The sequence below is a fragment of the Diabrotica virgifera genome, chromosome 2 (genome assembly GCF_917563875.1).
Source record: "Diabrotica virgifera virgifera chromosome 2, PGI_DIABVI_V3a".
Taxonomy (NCBI): domain Eukaryota; kingdom Metazoa; phylum Arthropoda; class Insecta; order Coleoptera; family Chrysomelidae; genus Diabrotica; species Diabrotica virgifera.
The window spans coordinates 209,795,798-209,818,705 of NC_065444.1; the positions used below are offsets into that span (position 1 = coordinate 209,795,798).

Consider the following 22,908-nt stretch of genomic DNA (forward strand, 5'->3'; position numbering starts at 1 on the left):
TTTAGAGGTTAATTTGCCTGCTTTTTCTTCAATGCAAATGAATGAAAATTTGCAGACATATACATTCACGGGAACAATACACGAATAGTCAATAATTTTTTGTTATGTTTATTAATTGTTTAAATAAAAAAAAAACGATTTTAATGGAAAATGCTTAAATTCTCTTGTTTTTACAATGTAGAAACTTGAAACTTTTACGGATTGTAGCTAATGATAAGAACTATACATAATTTCACTTTTTACGTTAATTTTTTACGTTATGCTTCATAAATAAAAAATAAAGTTTCAAATTTTGAACGCTCATATATTGGTTTATATAAAAATCGGCGCTTATTCGTGTCAAATTTCAATACGATACAAAACAAAACTTCAACCAAAACTCGAATTAAAAAAATTCGTGTTTTATCGTAGTCTTAGAAAAACCACCGGTAGAGACGTTTTGTGCTACAATTAACATTAGAATTCATTTAGGCGTATTAATTAAACGCTTTTCTTTAGTTCAATCGTTTGGGTCAAATCTTTGGACGTTAATTTGACTGCCTTTTCTTCGATGCAAATGACTAAAAATTTGCAGACATATGCATTCGCGGGAACAATACACGAATAGTCAATAAACTTTTTTTATGTTTATTAATTGTTTAAATAAAAAACGATTTTAACGGAAAAGGCTTAAATTCTCTTGCTTTTTACAATGAAGAAACTTGAAACTTTTACATATTGTAGCTAATTATATGAACTATACATAATTTCACTTTTTACGTTAATTGTTTACGTTATGCTTCATAAATAAGAAATAAAGTTTCAAATTTTTTGCCGATTCCGACTACTTTTCATGTTTGTACATCATATGTTTTATACATATTTTAATAAACATGACGATATATTTTAATGTTTGAAAAGTGTAAGATCAAAAGTAAAAAATAAAAAAATATGAAAAAAATTTTTTTAGGCAACGCTTTTCTTTAGTTCCGAGTGACTAAAATTAAAAATAATAAAAAATCAACTAAAAAGCAAAAAATAAAAAAAATTGAAAAAATCCAACATTCCTTAAAGAAAAGCGTGGGGCGAATACCGTTTATTCGATGAAGACGCGCCACGCTTTTCTTTGACGAATTTGTTGGAGTTTTTCAATTTTGTTTATATTTTGCTTTTTAGTTGATTTTTTAATATCTTTAATTTTAGTCACTCGGAACTAAACAAAAGCGTTTCCTAAAAATTTTTTTTCATATTTTTTTATTTATTCTTACTTTTTTTATTATTTATTATTATTCTCCAAAGACTCGGGTAATCCCACTGTCTTGCCATCTCATTGCCAGGTTCAATTGGGTCAGTTAGTTGTTCTTCTACTTTTTATAAAATTTGTGTTAATTATTTGTCTTACATGTATGTATAATGTATTTGTAACAGACCAATACATTCAACTACATGGATGGGGAAAACCATTACAGATTAGAAAAATGTGGATATGGTTTTGGAAGTGGAAAATAAGAGTTTGTAAACACGCTTAAAAGAAGAATATAAATTGCTTGCATCCAAGAGACGAAGTGGATATACCAACGGACAAAAGAACTAGAATTTGTTAAGCAAAAACCACAAGAAGGAGGTAGATGTTGTAGATGCGAGTGATAGGATATTGTCCGTGAAATTTGTACTTGATATAGAACCGTTGAATAAAGAGTGTGTGTGCCTCTGAAGTCACTCAGAATGAAAACGTGAAAATTTTTTTCTGTGATCAATTAGAGCACATACTTACGAGATATTCCAAGAGTATCTAGAAACAGTTATAATAGGGAAGATGATGTAAGATAGGAGTAAATGTAATGATGAGTAAATACAATATAAACTATATTTACAGTATTTTCTAACAGCTAATGTAAATACTTTATGTTTTAAAAATTTACCAACGTCGAGATTAATGTTTTCGTGTAAGTTTTCTATCCGTACTATTGAAAAAATATTTTAACATGGTTTATAAACTAAACATAAATTATATAGAATAAGAAACGGTGGCAGGTGAACGTTATTATTGGCTCCTAACTTTATCGAAGCCGACTGCACCCCTCGTTTTCTTTTGTATCTTTGCATTTTTTAATCTTATTGTGTATAATACCCATCACTGTTGCAAACATAATACATTATTTTTCCCTCTAGGTAAAATTTGTCAATACTGTATTTGTCAGGGATAAAACAAGAAATATGTATTTTTTTGTTTTGGTTTCGAACGTATAAAATTGGGTGGAGGAAATGGTAAATGGTAAGGCACTCTTTTGTCCTGGGGTGGAGATAGAAATTTACCACAAAGGTGGAGGAACTGTTAGGAACAGTTAACAGCATAAAGATGTGGAAAGCCACAGGATGACTACCACATTAAAGATCCGTAAGGATATCCTATACATATTCATAAAAAAGGATGCCTAACGGTATGCAGAGAAATAATAAAAAAAATATCCTGTTGGTGACACAACCCCCTCCGGCCGAAACCAAATTTTTTGAGTAGCATGGACATCTATAATAATAACCTATATGTTTCCTGCAGCCGATTTTGATGATATACATAGTTTATACATACAAATTATGATTAAAAAACGGTAAATTTTCGCTTTTTTCGTCTATTACCAAAAAGTTAAGCATTTTAAACAAATTTGAGAGTAAGAAACTCATAAATCGTATAAAAACCTTAAATATGGCATTCGCTGAATATGTCTATCCTTATTGGTTGCTTAGAAAATTGCAAAATAAATTATAAATTGTGAGTATTTATAAATATTCATAACTTATGTAAAAATTAACTTATAACGTTCTTATTAGACGGAACGTTGAGACTTCTGGTGCTTAAATCATACCCTAAATTTCAAAATAATTGGTCAAATAGTTTAGAAGGTATTTAATTTGTTTATTCCAAATTATTTTTTTTTGTAACGCTATAAGTCAGAAAATGATGAAGTTACACTAATACTTTGGATAGTTTATGAAAGAAGAAAATTTATACTATTAATTTAATTTAAAAAATGACAAAAAATGTGAATGTGAATGTGAAAGGGGGGGCTAACTTCGTTCCTAATTGTCCTAGGACAATTGTTTTTCTTTCTAAATAAGTATGTATAAAAATTCAGTCTATCCAAATATGTAAAAATAATTTTTCTACGGGTAACGGTTAAAAAGTTATTCTAATTGTTTATAAGTAAGCAAAAAAACGACGTGCTTTTGCAAAATAATTATCTTCTTCTTATTCTTCTTCTTCTTTTATATAGGCAGTACTGCCTGTATTTCTTCAACGGTGCCTTTCATTCTGCCCCTAAGTTGTCATTCCATCTTTTCCTTGGGCGTCCTATACTTCTCCTGCCTAACGGCGACTTGTCCCTGGCTATTCTTACTATCCTTGATTCAGACATCCTGCTTATGTGCTCATTCCACTCTTCTTTTCTGTTCTTTACCCAGGTATTTATATTGTCTACTCCACATATGCGTCTGATTTCCTCACTTCTTACCCTATCCTGTAGTCCTAGTATATACAGTGCTAGTCAAAAGTCCGTACCCCCCCTCGTATCTTTTGAACGGTTATACATATAATAGTGAAATTTGGAGGGAGGAAATAAACGGACGTACGCTTCTTAACTAGTCATGACAGGTGACGTAATAGTGACAGATGACTTTACAGCGCCACTGTGACAGATCATTTTAAATGGAACCTTATGGCAAGTGACACCTCATTTGAAAGGTATTGATAATACCTATTCAGTCATACTAATTTTTTTGGGTTTAATTTGATTTTGATTTTGGTGAATAAATGAAATAAATATAACTTTGTAGTTTCGCATTTAATTATTAAAAATTCAAATGTCCGCCCATGGTTATTTTGTCAAAAAAGTTGACATTTTTCAGCTCTCTAGTAGTTTTTACGTCAACGTCAACCTTTTTGACAAGTAACCATAAGCGGAGGTTTGAATTTTTATTAATTAAATGCGAAACTACAATTTTATATTATTTCATTTATTCATACAAATGAGTTTAAACTCAAACAAAATTAGTATAGCTGAATGGGTATTTTCAATACCTATCAAACGAGGTATCGCTTACTATAGGGTACCATTTAAAATTATCTGTCACAGTGGCGCTGTAAAGTCATCTGTCACTTTTACGTCACCTGTCATGACTAGTTAAGAAGCATACGTCAGTTCATTTCCTTCCGCCAAATTTCACTATTATAAGTATAACCGTTCAAAAGTTACGAGGGGGGGTACGGACTTTTGACTAGCACTGTATAGTACTAGTATATATACATATATGTATATATGTATAGCAAAATAATTATACACTGTTTAATTTTTTTTTGTCATTTTATTTTAATTAAGTCAATAGTATAAATGTTCTTTTTCCATAAACTGTCAGAAGTCTTACTGTAACCTCATAATTTTCTGACTTATAGTGTTGCAAAAAAAATGAATTTGGGATAAACACATTAAATAACTTTTAAATTATTTGACCAATTGCTTTGAAATTTAAAATATAATTTAAGCACCAGAAGTCTCAGCAATTCTTGTAATAAGAAGGTTCTAAGTTAATTTTTACATAAGTTAGGAATATTTATAAAAACTGAAAATTTATGATTTATTTTGCAATTTTCTAAGCAACCAATAAGGATGGACATATTCAGCAAACGCCATATTGAAATTTTTTACACGATTTATGAGTTTATTAGTATTAAATTTGTTTAAAATGCTTAACTTTTTGGTTATAGATGAAAAAAGCGAAAATTTACGGTTCTTTGATCTTCAGTTGTTTATAACTATGTATATCATCAAAATCGGCTGCAGGAAACATAAAGGTTATTAATATAGATGACCACACTACTCAAAAATTTTGGTTTCGGCCTGGAGGGGGATGTGTCACGAGAAAAATCTTATTTCTCTGGACTACAATTAGAGAACCATTGCCCTTATTCCCCGTGCAAGTAAAATTTTGCTTTATATAATCTATGAACGTCTACCGAATTTGCTACTTCCAAAGATAGCAGAAGGACAATGCGGATTCTTACCAGGAAAAGGAACGGGTGAGCAGATAAATCTTATAGAGTGCAACCCTCGGTCTTTTAGCCTAAACCTGGATCAACCTAACCTGGATCTATTACTACACAAACTAGAACAGAATGTCGGTAAAAGTGCTTAGAAAGGGTCTAAAAATAATCCTTGGGCCCACCATTGAAGAAAATGTATTAGGTACCTCCCACATGAGACATTTTTATTAAAATATTTCAGGCAGTGGCAGCCCGTGAGGTAGTGCCATAGCCATGGCACTACCTTGCTAACTATTCAGAAACATATTTTTTATCTTCAAAACCTTTTAATTCCTGTTAACTATTCAGAAATATATTTTTTATCTTCAAAACTTTTTAATTCCTGTTAATTTTTTGTGTGTATTTCTTTTGATCTTCATAAATTATATAAAATATGGCAACTATGGGGGTAATACAATCCCTGCCGACATCGGAGATTATTCGACAGGAGAACCTCTTCGTGCCCAAATCGGTACTGCCACGTCTGAGAAGAGAAAGATTTTACGAGCATTCTATGTAGGTGACAGAGAAAGAGCTATACTGGACTATTAGTATACCTTAAAATGAGAATATCTGTGCCGGGCACGAGAATTATGAGATTATCTATTTATTTTGAGTTTCTTTACGTGCTGGTTTGTCGTTTTTATTATGTATATTTTTTGTTAAAAAGTTTTGTATTTATAATTAAACTTTTAGTGCATCATGATCGTGAGTGTAGTATAAATAATATTTTGATTATTTCTTAAGTTTAACTTATTAATTGACAATGAATCAGATTAGTATCTTAAAAATTTTTTTTTTGGTTTGTTGCTAGAAAAAAAACTACAAATGTTATAAGGTTTTGTGGAGCTTTCGAGTTAGCTTTAGGAGGTCACGGCGAAAAAGAAAATTCAGAAAATAGAGACATATTTAAGGAGCTGGTCAATTTTAGTGCCGAATTAGACAACGACTTAAAGGTTCATATTCAAAGTACCAGATATTTCAAAGGTCTACCTTCTACGGATATTTAGTTGCTTCTAATTTATTTATGTCGGAGAAGCTTTCTGCTTATAAGCATCAGTTCTCCGAATCATTTCTTAATGAAACATCGAGACAATTTTAATTTTTAAGCAATACTTGGTTTAAAACTGAATTAGAAGTAGGTGCTGTATTAGCGAGACCAATTAAGTACTACTTCTGGGACTGTTTCGCTATCGGTTTTATTGTAGAGGGAAGGCTTAAAAAACACATTTAAACAAACTATTAAACTTTTAAGTATTTTAGTTACCATTCATATATCAACATCTGAAGCAGAACGCTGTTTTTCGATGTTAAAACATTGTGCTTTAGATATACTATCTGCAGAAAAGCATTTTGTAATTTGTATTGATAATTTTAATAATAATGTCACTGAAAACTTTGCAACCAAAAAAAAAGAAGAATGAACTTCATATATCGTAAACTTTAAAAGTGACATTACACAAAATTGTGCATGTGTGTGAATAACGAAATAGTATTATTTTTATAAATTTGTAAATAGAGACTAAATCGTAATAACAAACTTCAATCACTATCAGCAGTAAATGCTGGTAATAGGATAAGAGGTTTTTATTATTCATTAATTTTCGGAACTGTTTTGATCAATGTTGGACAATTGCTTGGCACTTCAGATCAATATAATAAGATAAAAGTATTAGCGCATATATTTTTTTAGTTTTTGTTGTAAGTACATATACCTTTTTTTGACAATATCGTGAATCCGTCACTAAAAGTTTTGGCGGCTGCCCGAATTCTGGCACTACCTTCTTAAAGTGGTACGAGCCGCCACTGATTTCAGGGGGCGTTTCGTAAATATAGAGGTTTCAAAACGTTTGTGCATCCAACAACTGGAGTACCCTTAAAAATTTGTTGGACAATATTATCAGCAAATTGTAAGCATATTTATCAAACGATCCTGCAAAAAAAAATCATCATTTATAACCCATAGTGCGCCGCCCATAGGGTGGGGGAATCGCACGCATCGTAAAGAGTAATAAAATTTATACTCTCACAGCTGATTTTTTGCAGGACTGAAAAGGTAGTCTTCTTAAAGTTCTATCTGCTATCGAAGGTTGGAAATCATCATGGCAATGCGGACCCTGTTGACTGCCGCTCTAAATAGCTCTGCACTATTGCATTCGAACCACTCCCGTAAGTTCTTAAGCCAGGATGTTGTTCGTCTTCCCACATTTCGCTTTCCTCGGATTTTGCCTTGCATAATGAGTTGTAATAATGAATATTTTTGCCCTCTCATCACATGTCCCAAGTACCCAAGTTTTCGTCTTTTGATAGTTAGTATTATTTCCGGTTGATTTCCTATCCTTCTAGTTACTTCCACGTTTGACATTCTTTGAATCCATGATATTCGTAGGATTCGTCTATATCAAAATTGAAAGGCGGTCAACTTATTCAAATAGACTTGTTTCAATGTCCACGCTTCCAAACCATAAAGAAGAGTTGAGAAAACGTAACATCGAAGCATCCTTAGGCGTAGTTCTAACCTTATATCCCAACAACAAAGAAACTTTTTAAGTTTAATGAATGATGCACGAGCTATTTTAATACGTGTCTTAATTTCTTTGGTTTGGTCTATATTTGATGTTATCCATGTTCCTAAGTATTTGTAGTTATCCACACTCTCAATTACAGCATCTTCAATAGTTAATTGGATGTTTGCGTGTGCTGATTTAGTCATGATCATGCTATTAGTTTTCTTTAAATTCATCTTCAGTCCGTACTCATGACAGCGTTCATTAAGGCGTTGCATTACGTTCTGTCCGTTATTATTACTGTATCGTCTGCAAAACGTAAGTTGTTCAAAACTTCTCCATTGATAGATTTGATTTACCTTCGATTGAAACTGAGAGCGCCTCTTGAAATACCGCTTCACTGTACACATTGAAGAGTAGTGGGAACAGCACACCACCCTGACAGACTTCTCTCTGTATTTTGATATCATGGCTGTCCTGGTTGTTAACTCTTACCTTGGCAGTTTGATTCCAATATATATTAGATATAATTTTCATATCACGACTGTCAATATTTTTGCTCTTTAATATATCTACAAGCTTCTTATGTTGAACTTTATCAAATGCCTTTTCAAAGTCTGCAAAACATCCTTCAAGATACAACTACACTATACAACATACTTCACTGAAAAGGTACGTATCCATTACGTTGGTGCTTAGTGCTCTGTGTAACTGCTCCAATGGATACGGCCTCCGCCCTTCTACATATACACCGCCATCGATTGGATCGCCGAGGGTGAGCGCCGAGCGGGAGCACCAACGTATCCACTATGTGGAGCTGCTACACGGAGCACGGAGCGCCAACGTAATGGATACGTGCCTTACATATATTTACAATTCACTGATAATATTGTCCGACAAATTTATAAGGGTCTTCTTCTTTAAGTGCCATTTCAGAATTGAAATCCTCTTCCGACGTTGGCGATCACCATTGCGAAGGCTTCTCGATTTTCTGCAATATGGAATAATTATTGTCCTGCATTTGATATCTGAGTCCATTCACGAATGTTTTTTAACCAAGGAACTTGTTTTCTTCCTACACCTCTACGGCCGTCTATTTTGCCTTTAAGGATCAGTTGTAATATTGTATATCGACTTCCCCTCACTATATGTCCCAGATAAGACATTTTTCGATGTTTAACAGTCTTTAGCAGTTCTCTATCTTTGTTGACCCTCCTTAGTACTTCTTCATTAGTTTTCTTGCTGTCCAGGGTATCTTTAGCATCCGTCAATGAATCCACATTTCCAATGCTTCAATTCTGTTCATAATCGATACTTTTAGCGTCCACACTTCTGCACTATACAAAAGTATAGTGCAGTATAATGACTTCATTTTCATAAAAGTAGTTTAGTCATTGCTATGTATACGTTTTATTTCTATGTCTGGATCTAGTTGGTCCGTTATCACAGTTCCCAAATATGTAATTTTGTGAACTTTCTCAACTTGGACTCCGCTTAATTAAAGCTTTGCATCGGGATGTGGGTCACGACTAAACACTAAAAATTTGGTTTGGTTTGAGTTTATTTTAATGCCCATTTCCTTCAATATTATCTGACATAATTAATGTATCGTCTGCATCTAATCACATTAAGTAGTTCGCCGTTGATTTTTATTCCATATGGCTGTCTATCAAGTGCCTTTTTAAATAACTGGTTTGAGTAAATATTAAACAATGTTGGCGACAAAATGCAACCTTTTCTGACTCCTCGTTGTATGGAGATTTCATCGGTGTAGTTATCTCCAATTTTTACGATAGCAGTTTGATTCCAGTACAAATTTTTAATGACTCGAAAATCCTTGTCATCTATTCCAATATTTTTCAGTATTTGCATTAATTTTACATGCTGTACTTTATCGAATGCCTTTTCGAAGTCCACGAAACACGCAAATACATATTTTCTTTGGTCACGGCATTTTTGTAATAGGATGTTAAGCGCAAAAAGTGCCTCCCTGGTTCCCATAGCATTTCTAAAGCCAAATTGGGTATCTTCGAGATGTTCTTCGCATTTGCGTCTAATTCTGTTGTGAAGTATTCTTAGTAAAATCTTAAGAGTGGGGCTCATTAGGCTAATTAATCGATATTCTGAGCATTTTCTCGCATTGTGTTTTTTAGGTATTGCGACAAAGATGGATTTGAGCCAATCTGTGGGAATCACTCCGGTGTTATATATTGAATTAAAAAGTCTTACTACTACTTTTATGTTATCATCTTCTATTAGTTTCAGCAACTCAGTTGGTGTATCATCTGGACCACAAGCTTTTCTAATTTTATCATTATTTATAGCGTGTTCTACCTCGCATTTCATAATTTCTGGACCGTCAGTAGAGTTTTGGTAGAATTCGGCAATATTATTCCTATTATCTTCAAGGCAATATTATTATAAGGGGACCTACTCCAATTGTCGGACGCACTAAAGTTTAGAATATAGAAACCTTTATATTCGCAAAATGCCCCCTCCCCAAAAATATTCCGTATTATAAAAGTTATCCGACTCGATATGAACAACTGAATAAAAAAAAGTCTCATAAGGGAGATAATAATTTTGTTAATGGTGGTCCAAAAACCTAAAAGGTTCAATAGTTCGGAAAAGTTATGGCCACTGTATCTTGGAGTTGCATATGCATATACTCATATGCGTAGAAAAAGGTAGAACAATCAATAGTCAATAATATACTTGTGGATAAGTGAAAAATTTTACGCGTGAACTCAGTGAGAAATAGTCCGATATGCAGAAGAAAAAAGGGTTTATTTCAAGACAATACATATACTCATAACAAAGTTATGACAATGGCAAAACTTCACGAGTCCGACTTTGAATTGTTTTTTCATGCGGCTTAATCTCATGATTTGGTACCATCCGATTATTATGTGTTCGCATATCTGACGAGATGACTCGTAATTAAAAAAATCAGCTCGATCAAAGAGATAATTGACGAAACAAACGCCTATTCTGCACATAGCGTTCAGAAGGCATAATGAAATTGGAAAATCGGTATAATCGTTGTATTGAGCTAAAAGGAGACTACATCGAATAAAATAAAAGAACTTTCTGGAAAACCATGTTTTTCATTTCAAACTAGGTTATTTATTAGACCATCTATTTATGTATAAATATGAATAGCGAGAAGCAGAACGAAACTTAAATTAACAAAAAAGATAAATAGAGAGTGAACACATTATCTCGAATTATAATGATTATTTCATTCATAGGAGATTCTGACCAATAGAAAGCTACAGAAATCTAAATTAAACTGATAACTTTTTTGATAATTGCCCGTCGTCAAGCATATTACGTTAGATGCCCTTCGTTGCTACGAAAAAATACATTCAGTGACATTAATGACAAATGTTTTAAAAATTATAAAAGTGATGACTTTCAACCGTCAAATACATATTTATAACAACTATGTGTTTAATTGTACTAATTTGTACTTACATAAATAAATTACAATAAAATTTTGGTTTTGAACAATTTTATTCATGAAATAATCGCAACAAATTGCACTCGATCTCTAAAATTAATATAGAATTTTTTCTATAGAATTTTCTATAGAATTACTACTGAAAAGAGGACATATAAATCGATGAAAATCGGGTGTGCTACACTAAAACAGTAGCCAAATATAATAATAATTGTAATTAGATAAACTTATAGTCCACGTAATGAAGCTTAAAATAGGACAAAACCTCGCAATTTTTACAGAATGGATCGATTTGCATGAAAATTTGAGTAGTGGATAGTCCAAGTATCAAAATCTATATCATGCCGAAAGACGCTTTTACCATGGGGGTGGTTGCCATCCCATCTCGGGGGTTGAAATTTTTCATTATATTTTAGTCGCAAAAGTTGGTAAAAACGTTAATTCTAAGCAAAAAACGTTCTATACATTTTTTTGATAAAATTGATAGTTTTCGATTTATTCGCTATCGAAAGTGTTAGTTCTATATCGAAAAAATCAATGTTTTTAATAAGTTTTCTGCTAATAACTCCAAAAGTTTTCGTCTTATCAAAACAACTTTACCATCTCGGGGGTTGAAATTTTTCATTATATTTTAGTCGCAAAAGTTGGTAAAAACGTTAATTCTAAGCAAAAAACGTTCTATACATTTTTTTGATAAAATTGATAGTTTTCGATTTATTCGCTATCGAAAGTGTTAGTTCTATATCGAAAAAATCAATGTTTTTAATAAGTTTTCTGCTAATAACTCCAAAAGTTTTCGTCTTATCAAAACAACTTTACTTAACAAAAATGTACCTTTTGAAAAAATAAACAAAACCGTTTTTTTTTTAATTTTCTTTAAGACTAAATAGTAATCGAGTTATAGTTTATTATATGTTGGCTCTTTCTCATCAAATGCTAAATATTGTAGTTTCAAAGTCAATATACGGGAAAACTATGCATTTTTCGAGGACAACTGGTTCAAGCTAATTTAAAGTACTTAAAAAATCTATCTCCAGAAATAAAAAAAAGTCTCTAGTTAAAAAATTAAGTGACACAATGAAAAGAATGTCAGTCCCTATTTTTTTCAGCGAAAAAGTGATCGCAAGCAACCCCCTAATCCCCGCCCTAATTAAAATTAGTCATTGATCTTATTTGGTCTTTTTTATTTATGTACTATTAATAGGTTCTAGAAGTTTTACCGGCTTAGAATGATTAGTTTTAAAAAAAATTAACTTAAAAGCGAATAACGAATTTTTGTAGTTTGGAAAAAATGGTATTTTCTTCAGAATAGCAAGAATAGCATCAGAGATGCGAAAAAATGTTTAAATATGAGATTGTAGCTTATTTAATTCTCAAGAACCTGGTTTGCAAAAATTTTTTCTACGGCAGAAATTGAGTGAGCTATTGACAATTAACCCTTAAATGCCCAATCGGGGTCACTATGGGACCCCAGACATACATTTTTGGCTATAATATCTTTATTTGAAACATTTGGCAACCGCGCAATCAGGTATTTGTGTGGACGTGTCTCCTACGTTTTCTGTTAGTATACCACGAACATTCGTGAGGTGCAGTGGTCTGTAAGAGAGATTTAGATAAGTGGGGTCTCGCTGTGACCCCGATTGGGCATTTAGAGGCACCAGAATATTTTTATTATTTTTAACATTTTTCGTCAGTTTACATTGAAAAATGGACCGTAAGAGAATGAAAATGACAATAAGCGACCAAGAACATGAAAAAATTATCCGAAATATAGAAGAAGGGATATCAGACTCCGATTTCGACTATGAGATTACCGACGAATCAGATAGCGAAGAGCAAGATGTTTTTGAGGAAAATGTTTCGGAAACTGAGGACAATTTAGAAGTCAACAGTGACGAGGAATCAGATGCAGAACCTACCGAAGTGGACGATAATATTAGTGAGGTTAGTGGTCCAACATATACATCCAAATCTGGAATGCAGTGGAATAGCCTACCTTTGGTGAGATCCAAGAGGCAACAAAAAAATATTATAAATGTACATCCAGGCTTAACAAACTATAGTAAAAATTCCAACACGTTTTTAGACTATTTCAATTTATTTTTGACCGAAGAGATGAAGAATGTCATATGCCTTCATACTAATGAAGAAGCTGTTAGGCGTTATCAAGAGTGGAACGAAAAACATCCGAATAACAAAAAAGAGTGGACGGTACTTACCAACAATGAACTGGATAGCTTTTTAGGAGCACTTATCAAAGCTGGTGCTTTAAGGTGTGGGAAAGAATCGACACGAGAGATATGGTCTACAGACACCTCAATACGCCGGTCATTTTTTACAGCCGCATTAGCTAGGAACCGATTTGAAGAATTATCGAGTTTCTTGAGGTTTGATGACAAAGTGACCAGGGTGGAGCGGAAGGAACAGGATAAGTTAGCGGCGATACGAGTAATTTGGGACATGTTCGTCTCTAACTGTGACAAAGCCTTTGAACCATACGAACATATAGCCGTTGACGAACAGTTAGTGAGTTTTAGAGGAAAGTGTCCTTTTAGACAATATATAAAATCAAAACCTTGCCGCTATGGGATAAAAATTTGGGCTGCCGCGGATGTTAAAACATCTTATTTATCAAAACTTCAGGTGTACCTTGGAAAACTACCAGGTGGTACAATAGAGAAAAATCAGGGATTTCGTGTTGTGAAAGATCTGGTGGAACCATATCATGGCAGTTGGAGAGGAATTACAACTGACAACTTTTTTACCAGTGTTCCTCTTGCTCAATATCTTTTATCTAAAAACCTTACTTTACTTGGGACCGTCCGCAAAAATAAACCTGATACACCACCACAACTAATTTTGACAAAACGACCTGCGGAGTCGTCAATATTTGCTTTTACTAAAGAATTAGCTATGGTTTCGTACATACCTAAAATACACAGGATGGTACATCTTCTTTCAAGTCAACACGATAGTGATATAATTTGTCAAGAGTCTCAAAACAAACCCTTGATGATTTTAGACTATAATAATACCAAGGGTGGTGTTGATAATGCCAACAAACTGATTAGGGAATATTCCTGTAAAAGAAGAACTGCTCGTTGGCCATTCAGGCTCTTTATGAATATTATAGACATATGTGCACTAAATGCCTATATTTTATACATTGAAAAAAATCCTGATTGGAAGAAAAATAATTTTTCACGAAGACGTATTTTCCTGTTACAATTAGGGGCTGAGCTTGCTCGAAACAACATGGAAAAAAGAGCGAAATATATAAAACATAAAGCCTATGTAAAATCTGCTCTAAAAGATTGTGGCATACCAATGGTAAACCCAACTACCGAAGTTGCAACTCAATCCGTCCATTCAGCTAAGAAACGTGCTCGTTGTTACCAGTGTCCGCGAAACTGTGACAGAAAAGTGAATACCGTTTGCTCTTTTTGCAAAAAATTTATATGCCAGGTGCACAGAAAAGAAGAAAAAACTATTGTATGTAAAAATTGCAACTAAAAGTTATATGCTTATATTATTATTTAATTTTAATTTTGTTCGAATTGAAAATAATTTGTTTCTAGAAAAGCCGTTAATTTTGTATGAAAAATAAATAAAAATTATTCAAATATGCTTAAAATTATTTTTAACCGTGTTTTCCTTTTAGTCAGTGCTAAATGACGTTACTAAATTGAAAATTTTAGTGGGGTCCCTAGGAGACCCCACATGGGCATTTATGGTTATTTTCATATCACGGGCATTTAAGGGTTAAAGCTTGTAAAAACATGCAAAAACCACCTTTACCAACCCTTTCAAAGTCACTTTTTTTGCGACTGAGGATTTTAAAAACATTTAATATTAATAGGCTTATAGATCTTGTAAAAACCTACAAAGTTAATTTTTAACAAACTTTCTAAGATAAACAATAAAAAAGTTACGGTTAAAAAATCAATATATTTTTTGAATAAAAAAGGAGAAATCCAATTGGAATCATAATAATGTAAGTTAGCGGTGTTTTTAGTCATTGACCTTATTCATTCTCATTTATTTGTGTATTATTAATAGATTCTAGAAGTTTGACTGGCTTAGAATGATTAGTTTTTAAAAAACTGGAGTTAAAAGCAAATAACGAATTTTTGTAGTTTGGTAAAAAATGCCATTTTCTTCAGAATAGAAAGATTAGCATCAAAGATACGAAAAAATGTTTCAATATAAAATTGTAGGTTACTTAATTCCCAAGAAGTCGATAGCGAATAAATCAAAAACTTTTAATTTTATCAAAAAAATGTATAGAGCATTTTTTGCTTAGAGTGGATGTTTTTATCAACTTTTGCAGTCAAAATGTAATACAAAATTTCCACCTCCCGGGATTGGGTGGCAACTACCACCATGGTAAAAGCGCTTTTCGAAATCATATAGATTTTGATCCTTGGAGTACCCACTACTTATTGTCAAATTTTCAAGCAAATCCATCCATTCTGTAAAAATTGCGAGGTGAAAAGCTTTGGTTCCTGGCCTATTAGGGCCGGTTGTTCGAAAGCTAATCAAAAATGGAATCAACTGATCATTATCCAGTATTTAAATACTGTCACCAACTGTCAATGTCAACTTTGATTGAGTTGCTGAAAACATAATTGATTAGAATTATGAGATTAATTGATTAATTAATCAATTATGTTAATAGTTCTTATGTTAATTAATAATTATTATTTAATTAATCAATCAATTATGTTAATTATCATAATGATAATTAACATAATTGATTACAATCAACTGATTGGCGTACGAACAACGGATTTTGTTATTTGATGGTAGTTAAGGGGACTTAATTATAATCAACTTCTTGATTAGCGTTTGAACAACCGGCCCAAGAAAACAATAACTTTCATTGTTCTAGTTCTAAAGTCAATTATAAACAAGAATCGTCTAATTAAAGTTCATTAATTTACTTAAGTACATCAACATTCATTTCTTTTATTCTATTTCCTAAAATTTAAACGTACCTTGGAGATAATGTAATTTTTTCAGGACAGGCAAAATATAAATGAGCAATTAAACTGACTAAGTTTTAATAAGTTGGTTTAGCATTCCACGCTGCAGGCACCATTATGTTTTTACAATTTCTCCTCTCCTTTGTTGGAATGAGAGTGTCCGGTTCCGTTTTTTAAAACGTTCATGAATTCATAACCACCTGAAAGCTGATTTTCTAAACGATGGTATACCTTCATTGAAATTAACTAGAGTTCAAAGGAGTATAATATAGCAAAAGCATTTCGAAACCCGTTTAATTCGAGTATAAGAATTGCAGAGGATTTTAATTTTAACTACAAAAGTAAGGACAACTAGAACAAATAAACATCAGCAAAATGTTTAATAAAAATATATACATACAAACATAATGGATTGCCTCTTATACTCATCATAGGAGTCGAGGTTTCTTCCTTTATATGCTACTCAGATACTGCTTTGGCCTTCCATGCCATTTTCACGTATCTGTCACCACTCATTCTTATCATATGTCCAGCCCATTTTAACTTAATTCTTCAACTTTTTCGTTGAGAGATTTTATGTCTTATATCTTCGTTTATTCTTTTGTCTAATCTTCTTACTCTCACCACTTTTCTTAAGTATCTCATTTCTGTAGCTTGTAATCTTTTTCTTTGTCTGTCATTCAGTAACCAGTTTTCTGCCCCATATATTGTAATTGGCATATATACGGTTTTATAAAATCGATCATTTTGGTTTTACTCGATATTTTCTTTTTGTTTAGGAAATTTTTATACAGTGAATAATAGTTTCTCGTTGCCAATTTTATTCTGTTTCTAATTTCATCTTCTTGTGTACCTTTGTTGCTTAACATTATTCCCAAATACTTAAAGAGAAATATTTTTTTCAATTTTTTGCCATTCGATTTCAGAATTTACATTTGCTTCTTTGTTGGCTATTGACTTTCGTCTTCTCCATATTTATTTTTAAGTTGTAGATTTTTAGTTCCTCTTCCCAGATTCTTATATTATTTGCAAGAATCTTTTCAGTTCTTGCAACTAAAACAATGTCATAGGCTTCAATTTTTATTTGTTGCACATTTCTATACCATATCATTTTTTAGTTTTTTTCCAACACTTTTTCATCCGCAATAGAAATAAGTAACAGTAGGCTCAGCACTCCACCTTGTCTAATCCCGTCGTTATCAGAAAATTCGCCTGAGATTAGGTTACTTGTCCTGACCTGGTTTTTTGTGTTGACATACAAACTCTTTATTGCACTTACGAGTTCTTCATCTACTTCCTTGTTTATCAGGTTTTGCCCTATTCCCCTCTACGATTAAGAATGCTAAGAGGCTACGTATTTAACACGCTATTATACGGTGTAGAGGCCTGGACTCTCAAACAGAACAACATAAAAAATATTGAAAGTTTCGAGATGTGGTGCTACCGTCGAATGCTGAAGATAAGTTGGGTTGAAAGAATCACAAACCTTGAAGTAATACGAAGGATAGGAAGAGACCCAGAAATTTTGTTAACGATAAAACGAAGAAAACTCGAATATTTGGGTCACCTGATGAGAGGTCATAAATACGCATTACTTCAAAATATAATGCAAGGAAAAATAGAAGGAAAACGGAATCCAGGCCGTAGAAGAATGTCATGGTTGTGGAATTTGAGAGAGTGGTTTGGCTGCACCACTAATGAACTTTTTAGGTCAGCTGTAAACAAGGTCAGGGTAGCCTTGATGATTTCCAATCTCCGATAGGAGTGACACAAGTAGAAGAAGAAGCCATATTCCTTCTCTATTGACCATGTCAGACGCCTTTTTCATATCTAAAATCGGCAGGTACAGTGTATCGTTTTTTAACAGTGTTTTTTAGTGATTTGCTATTTGCTGTAGTGTGAATATATGGACTTGTACGCTTTGTGATGGTCTAAACCCACTTTGTATATCTGCCAGTCGAGGCACTCTGAAGACACCATTATGTTTTTACAATTTCTCCTTTCCTTTGTTGGAATGAAAGCGTCCGGTTCTATTTTTTAAAACGTTTTTGAGTTCATAACCATCTGAAGGCTGGTGCACTAAACGATGCTATACCTTCATTGAAAATTGAAATGAACTAAAGTTCGAAGGAGTATTCGCCGTGTGCAAGTACTTGGAGGGGATACGAGAAACGATCGTGCGTGAATAGCGGAGAAATCTTTCAACTTTCTTAAATAATTCATTGTCAACTGAAATTGTCAAATTGACGTATATTTCATATCTACTGTCAATGAAAAAGAAAAATTATATGTTGCTCCACAATATTGATATGATATGCAATTATTATATAAAAGTAAATTTAATTAATAATTGTATGTTGCTTGTGGTAGTGCATTTTAATAATTAATTTTATTTACTACATACAATTGTTTACCTTTTAATAACATAACCTTAATATTACTTTTTCTTCTTATAATTTTTTTGGGCTATGGTCTTGACAATTGTCCAGCAACCAGGACTAATATAATTGGCCAATATAATTAAAAGTGCTAAAAATGTTGCTGAGCTATGAAACCAGGTGTCGCTTTTCCGAACTTGCACGGCCCCAATAAGCATTTTGAAACCCATTATTTAATTCGAGTATTAGCAGAGGATTTGAATTTTTTAAGAATTTCAGAGGATTTTAATTTTAACTACAAAAGTAAGGTCAACTTCTTCTTCTTTAAGTGCCATCTCTGCGACGGACGTCGGCAATCATCATAGCTATTCGGACTTTAGAGACGGATGCTCTGAAAAAGTCATTTGATGTACATCCGTACCATTCTCTCAGGTTGATCACGATATTCTGAGTCTCCCTATGCTTCTCTTTCCTTGAATCTTTCCCTGCATGATCATTTGAAGCAGGCTCTCTCCACGAGTAATATTTCTGAGATATTCTAATTTTCTTGTTTTGATGGTATTAAAGATTTCCATTTCTTTATTCATCTTTCTCAGAACATCTTTGTTTGTGACGTGTTCTGTTCACGATATTTTCAGAATTCTTCTGTACACCCACAGCTCGAATGATTCTAGTTTTTTCATTGATGACGCATTCAAGGTCCAAGCTTCCATTCCATAAAACTAAGTCGAGAAAACGTAGCACCTAGCCAACATAACTCTTAGCAGAGTCAACCATTCACTGTCCCCTGCCGTACGCCTCTGTTAGTAGCCAGAAACGTTTATTTCACATAATTTAGTAGAATGTACAGCACCTACACTTTCTGCCAAGTACGACAAGAATATGTCAAATAGTTTTAAAGCACTGGGTAAAAATTATTTTTTGAAATTTTTAAATAAAACACCCTGTAACTTAGTAGGGAGCCACATTTTATTTAAGTGATTTTGGTTAAATCTTAATATTTTGAGGTCTAGAATCTACAACTCAGAGATTAGACATTCTTAAAGAATCACCCTGTATACAGACATACACAAGCGACTTAAAAAAGTATTTGCCATTTCTGTGTGTTTAATTCAACCTACAAACACATCTGAAGTTTTATGGACCTTTAATTTCACTTCGTTGTCGTAAGTTTCTTTCTTCGCACAATATTATATAATAATAATAACACTTGCGTGCCAACAAAAGTTTTTTAGTTACACGAGTTTTTGCCTGTTTTTCTCCTTCTATTCACTTATTACTTGCTAAAATAACCGTAATGTGTTATTAAAGTTTTTATTAATCTGATGTAATACTATGGATAACTTAAATGGGGACAAGGGGGATCCAGGACCGATTTTCGGGAGGGGCCATGAACTTTTTTGGGGAGAGGTACCAGAGCTACGGGGGTTAATTTTTAAAAATCAGGGTTACAATACTGAGTATTAAGGCACTTTTCACACACTTTTACCGTGTGTGAGAAGTGCCTTAAAATTCACCATTCCTGCAGTGGTACCGATTCCTACAAATTTCTTCGGATCCAAGTTCAGTTCTTTCACCAAGTTTAATATTGTTTTTCCCAATGCTTCTTCTGTCAGGCATTGTTCTTTCCCTCTTTCTTAATTTTCACTAATTATTTTTAGATTCTCGTAAGCGTCAATGAACTTGACAAAGTCTTCACGAATGTTGTCATTGTGTATGTATCTCAAATTTAGAGAAAGCTGTTCCACGTGGGATACGTCGGTCGTTTCGTCAAATACGACAGACAGAGTAATAATTTGCACTTTGAATCTGATTCATTATTTGTTCAATTATTTCTTCACACGTTATTAATTGATTTTTTGACTGGTACTACTAAGGTATGTTGCTCAGGAAGATGCTGTGGATAGGTGTTATTTAAGAGTCTTATCTCCTGATACGATTTCAAACCTTAACAATTCCCCTTATTGCTAGGTCCAGCATCTTCGTCCAGAAGCAGAAGGTCATCATCACGATGGTCTCTTAGAGGAATATTTTGTCGGCCTAAGATAAAAATACTATTATAGACCGTACTATTGGTCGTAGTATTTCTATAATTTTTTTTGTATCTGTTTAAACCTCTGAGAGTCTATCTGGTTAATGACTGACTTTTGAGGGTTGTGATAACTTTGTAGAAAATCCAGCTCAACCTGAACACACTTGGAAACTAATTAATTATCAAAAACGAAAAATATGCAGTTTTTAGTTGCAATGCAAATGAAGTAATTACAAGTTTTCAAAAATTTGTTATTATCGATATAAACATCAAATAAACACTTTTCTACGTTTATCGGTTTCTACACATATAAATAATAAGCAATCCATGACAAATGTATCCTCATATTAAAGCGTAACAAGGAAACAGTATATATTTTTTTATACAAGTAATTAGTTTCAGCAACAATAATTATAGTTCAAGTCAAAAGTTTAAAGTAGGCCGATTTATATGCACCCAAGTTTATTAAAATCTGATCACTGCACCATTAAAAATAGACACTTCAATCTTTCAGAAATGATATTTATTCAGATGAATCTAATATTTAACACATGCTACGAATAAATTTAATGCTCATAAAACCGTTAGGTTCAAATTGATATTGTATTGGTTAATCGTGAACCGTTTGGGAGTATGGGGCTTATAATATTAGGGTAATGCACAAAAGCTTTTATATTATATCAGAGTGTGGAGTGGCAAATATCAAGGGAAAAGTATTGAAGGCATGTGCCTTCAATGGCGAATACAAAATTTCGCGAAGATTGCCTTAAGGACAAGTACTGTATATTTGAATATTTGATGTCTACAGAGAAAGTCACTGTAAGTGAACTCAATGATGATTTACATGATTATTTAATCCTGTTGTAGAACTGTAAAATGGTTTAATTAACTTAAGCAAGCAAATACATCCTTCTTCGTTATAATGTTTTCACAACCGCCATGGAGTAATAAAATTTTAGAAACTGATTGAACTGCGATTGCTTAGAATACTATTTATGGTAGGGGAGCCTAAGCAGGGATTTTTGCAGTTACTCGAGCGCGTCAGATTATCATATGGGGAGAAACCTGGTACCCTGCAGATGTACCTCTATTATATATTGGCTGTTTGTTTTTCCAAATTGTGTCGTTTAAGCATCCGGCCGTTTTAATGGCTTTAATTATTTGGTCTTTTACCTCTTCTTCAATATTGTTGTCGGCTGATAGATTAATTCCCAGATATTTGAAAGTTATTACTTGTTGTATAATTTGATTGTCTAACTCCAATTTGCATCCTATTGGTTTATTGGTTCTTTGGCAATTACTAAGCTTTTTGTCTTTTGGGCTGATATTTTCATATTCATTTCTTTTGCGTTAATGTTGAACTCGTGCAATAATCTTTGTAGGTCGTCTTCGCACTCTCCTACTAACACGGTGTAATCAGCGTAACAGAGTATTTTTATCTCTCTATTGCCCATTTTGTACCCTCTTTTTTTGTTCACTTGTTTTATTATTGTATACAACATTATGTTAAACAGTAGAGGGCTTAGTGAATCTCCTTGCCTGATTAAGGACTAAGACAAATAATAGTTAAGTGGTACGTTTGGTCTGTACTTGTGTATGGTGCAGAAGTGTGGATACTAAAAATACTGTAGATTTATAGACAGATGCCGAAGATACCTTGAACAGCACGAAAAACTAATGAGGAAGTACTCCTTAGTACTGTAGGATCAACAAAGATAGAACATAGACATTATAGTTAGGAGAACTCGATATAGAATACTACAACTAACCCTTAAAAGTACAATAGAGGGCTGTAGAAGTGGCGGAAGAAAACAAGTTCCTTGGTTAAAAAAAAACATTTATGAATGGACTCGTAATACAAACCAAACAGAAGTAACTACTACCAATACTCCCGCCTCAAACGACATGGCTGAACTAAAAAATGTTAAAAGTTCTGATGGAACAAATGGGTACACTGTTAAATCTTCTCACCACCATCGTCACTAAATTAACAAAATGATCAAATTCTTAAAAATAGCTATTTAGAATGCCAACGGGCTAACAAATCATGCTCAAGAGGTTAAAGCTTTTATGCTAATACACAACATCGACATAATGTTAATATCTGAAACACATTTTACAAATAGAAGCTATCTGAGAATTCCCAACTATGCAATATATAACACCAAACATCCAGATGACACTGCACATGGAGGAACTGCAATCATAATTAAGTCATCGATAAAACACCACGAGTTAAATAAGTTTAAAAGAGACTATATACAAGCAACAAGTATTAGCATAGAAGACTGGAACGGTCCCTTAACAGTAACTGCAATATATAGTCCACCACGACATACTATAGCCAAAAATCAATACCAAGAATTCTTCAACACACTTGGAAACAGGTTTCTAGCAGGCGGCGATTATAACGCAAAGCACACTCACTGGGGATCCAGGCTAATAACCCCGAAAGGTAGGCAATTATACATGGCAATGGAAACCAAA

The 22,908-nt window shown here is 33.0% G+C and overlaps 1 protein-coding gene across 2 annotated transcripts in view; it reads right to left on the bottom strand.

The window, feature by feature from the left end:
- The window catches only part of LOC114331564 (dystroglycan 1), a 1,301,763-nt gene that overhangs the window by 180,489 nt on the left and 1,098,366 nt on the right, over nt 1-22,908 (bottom strand). The gene's annotated exons all lie outside the window — the stretch shown is intronic.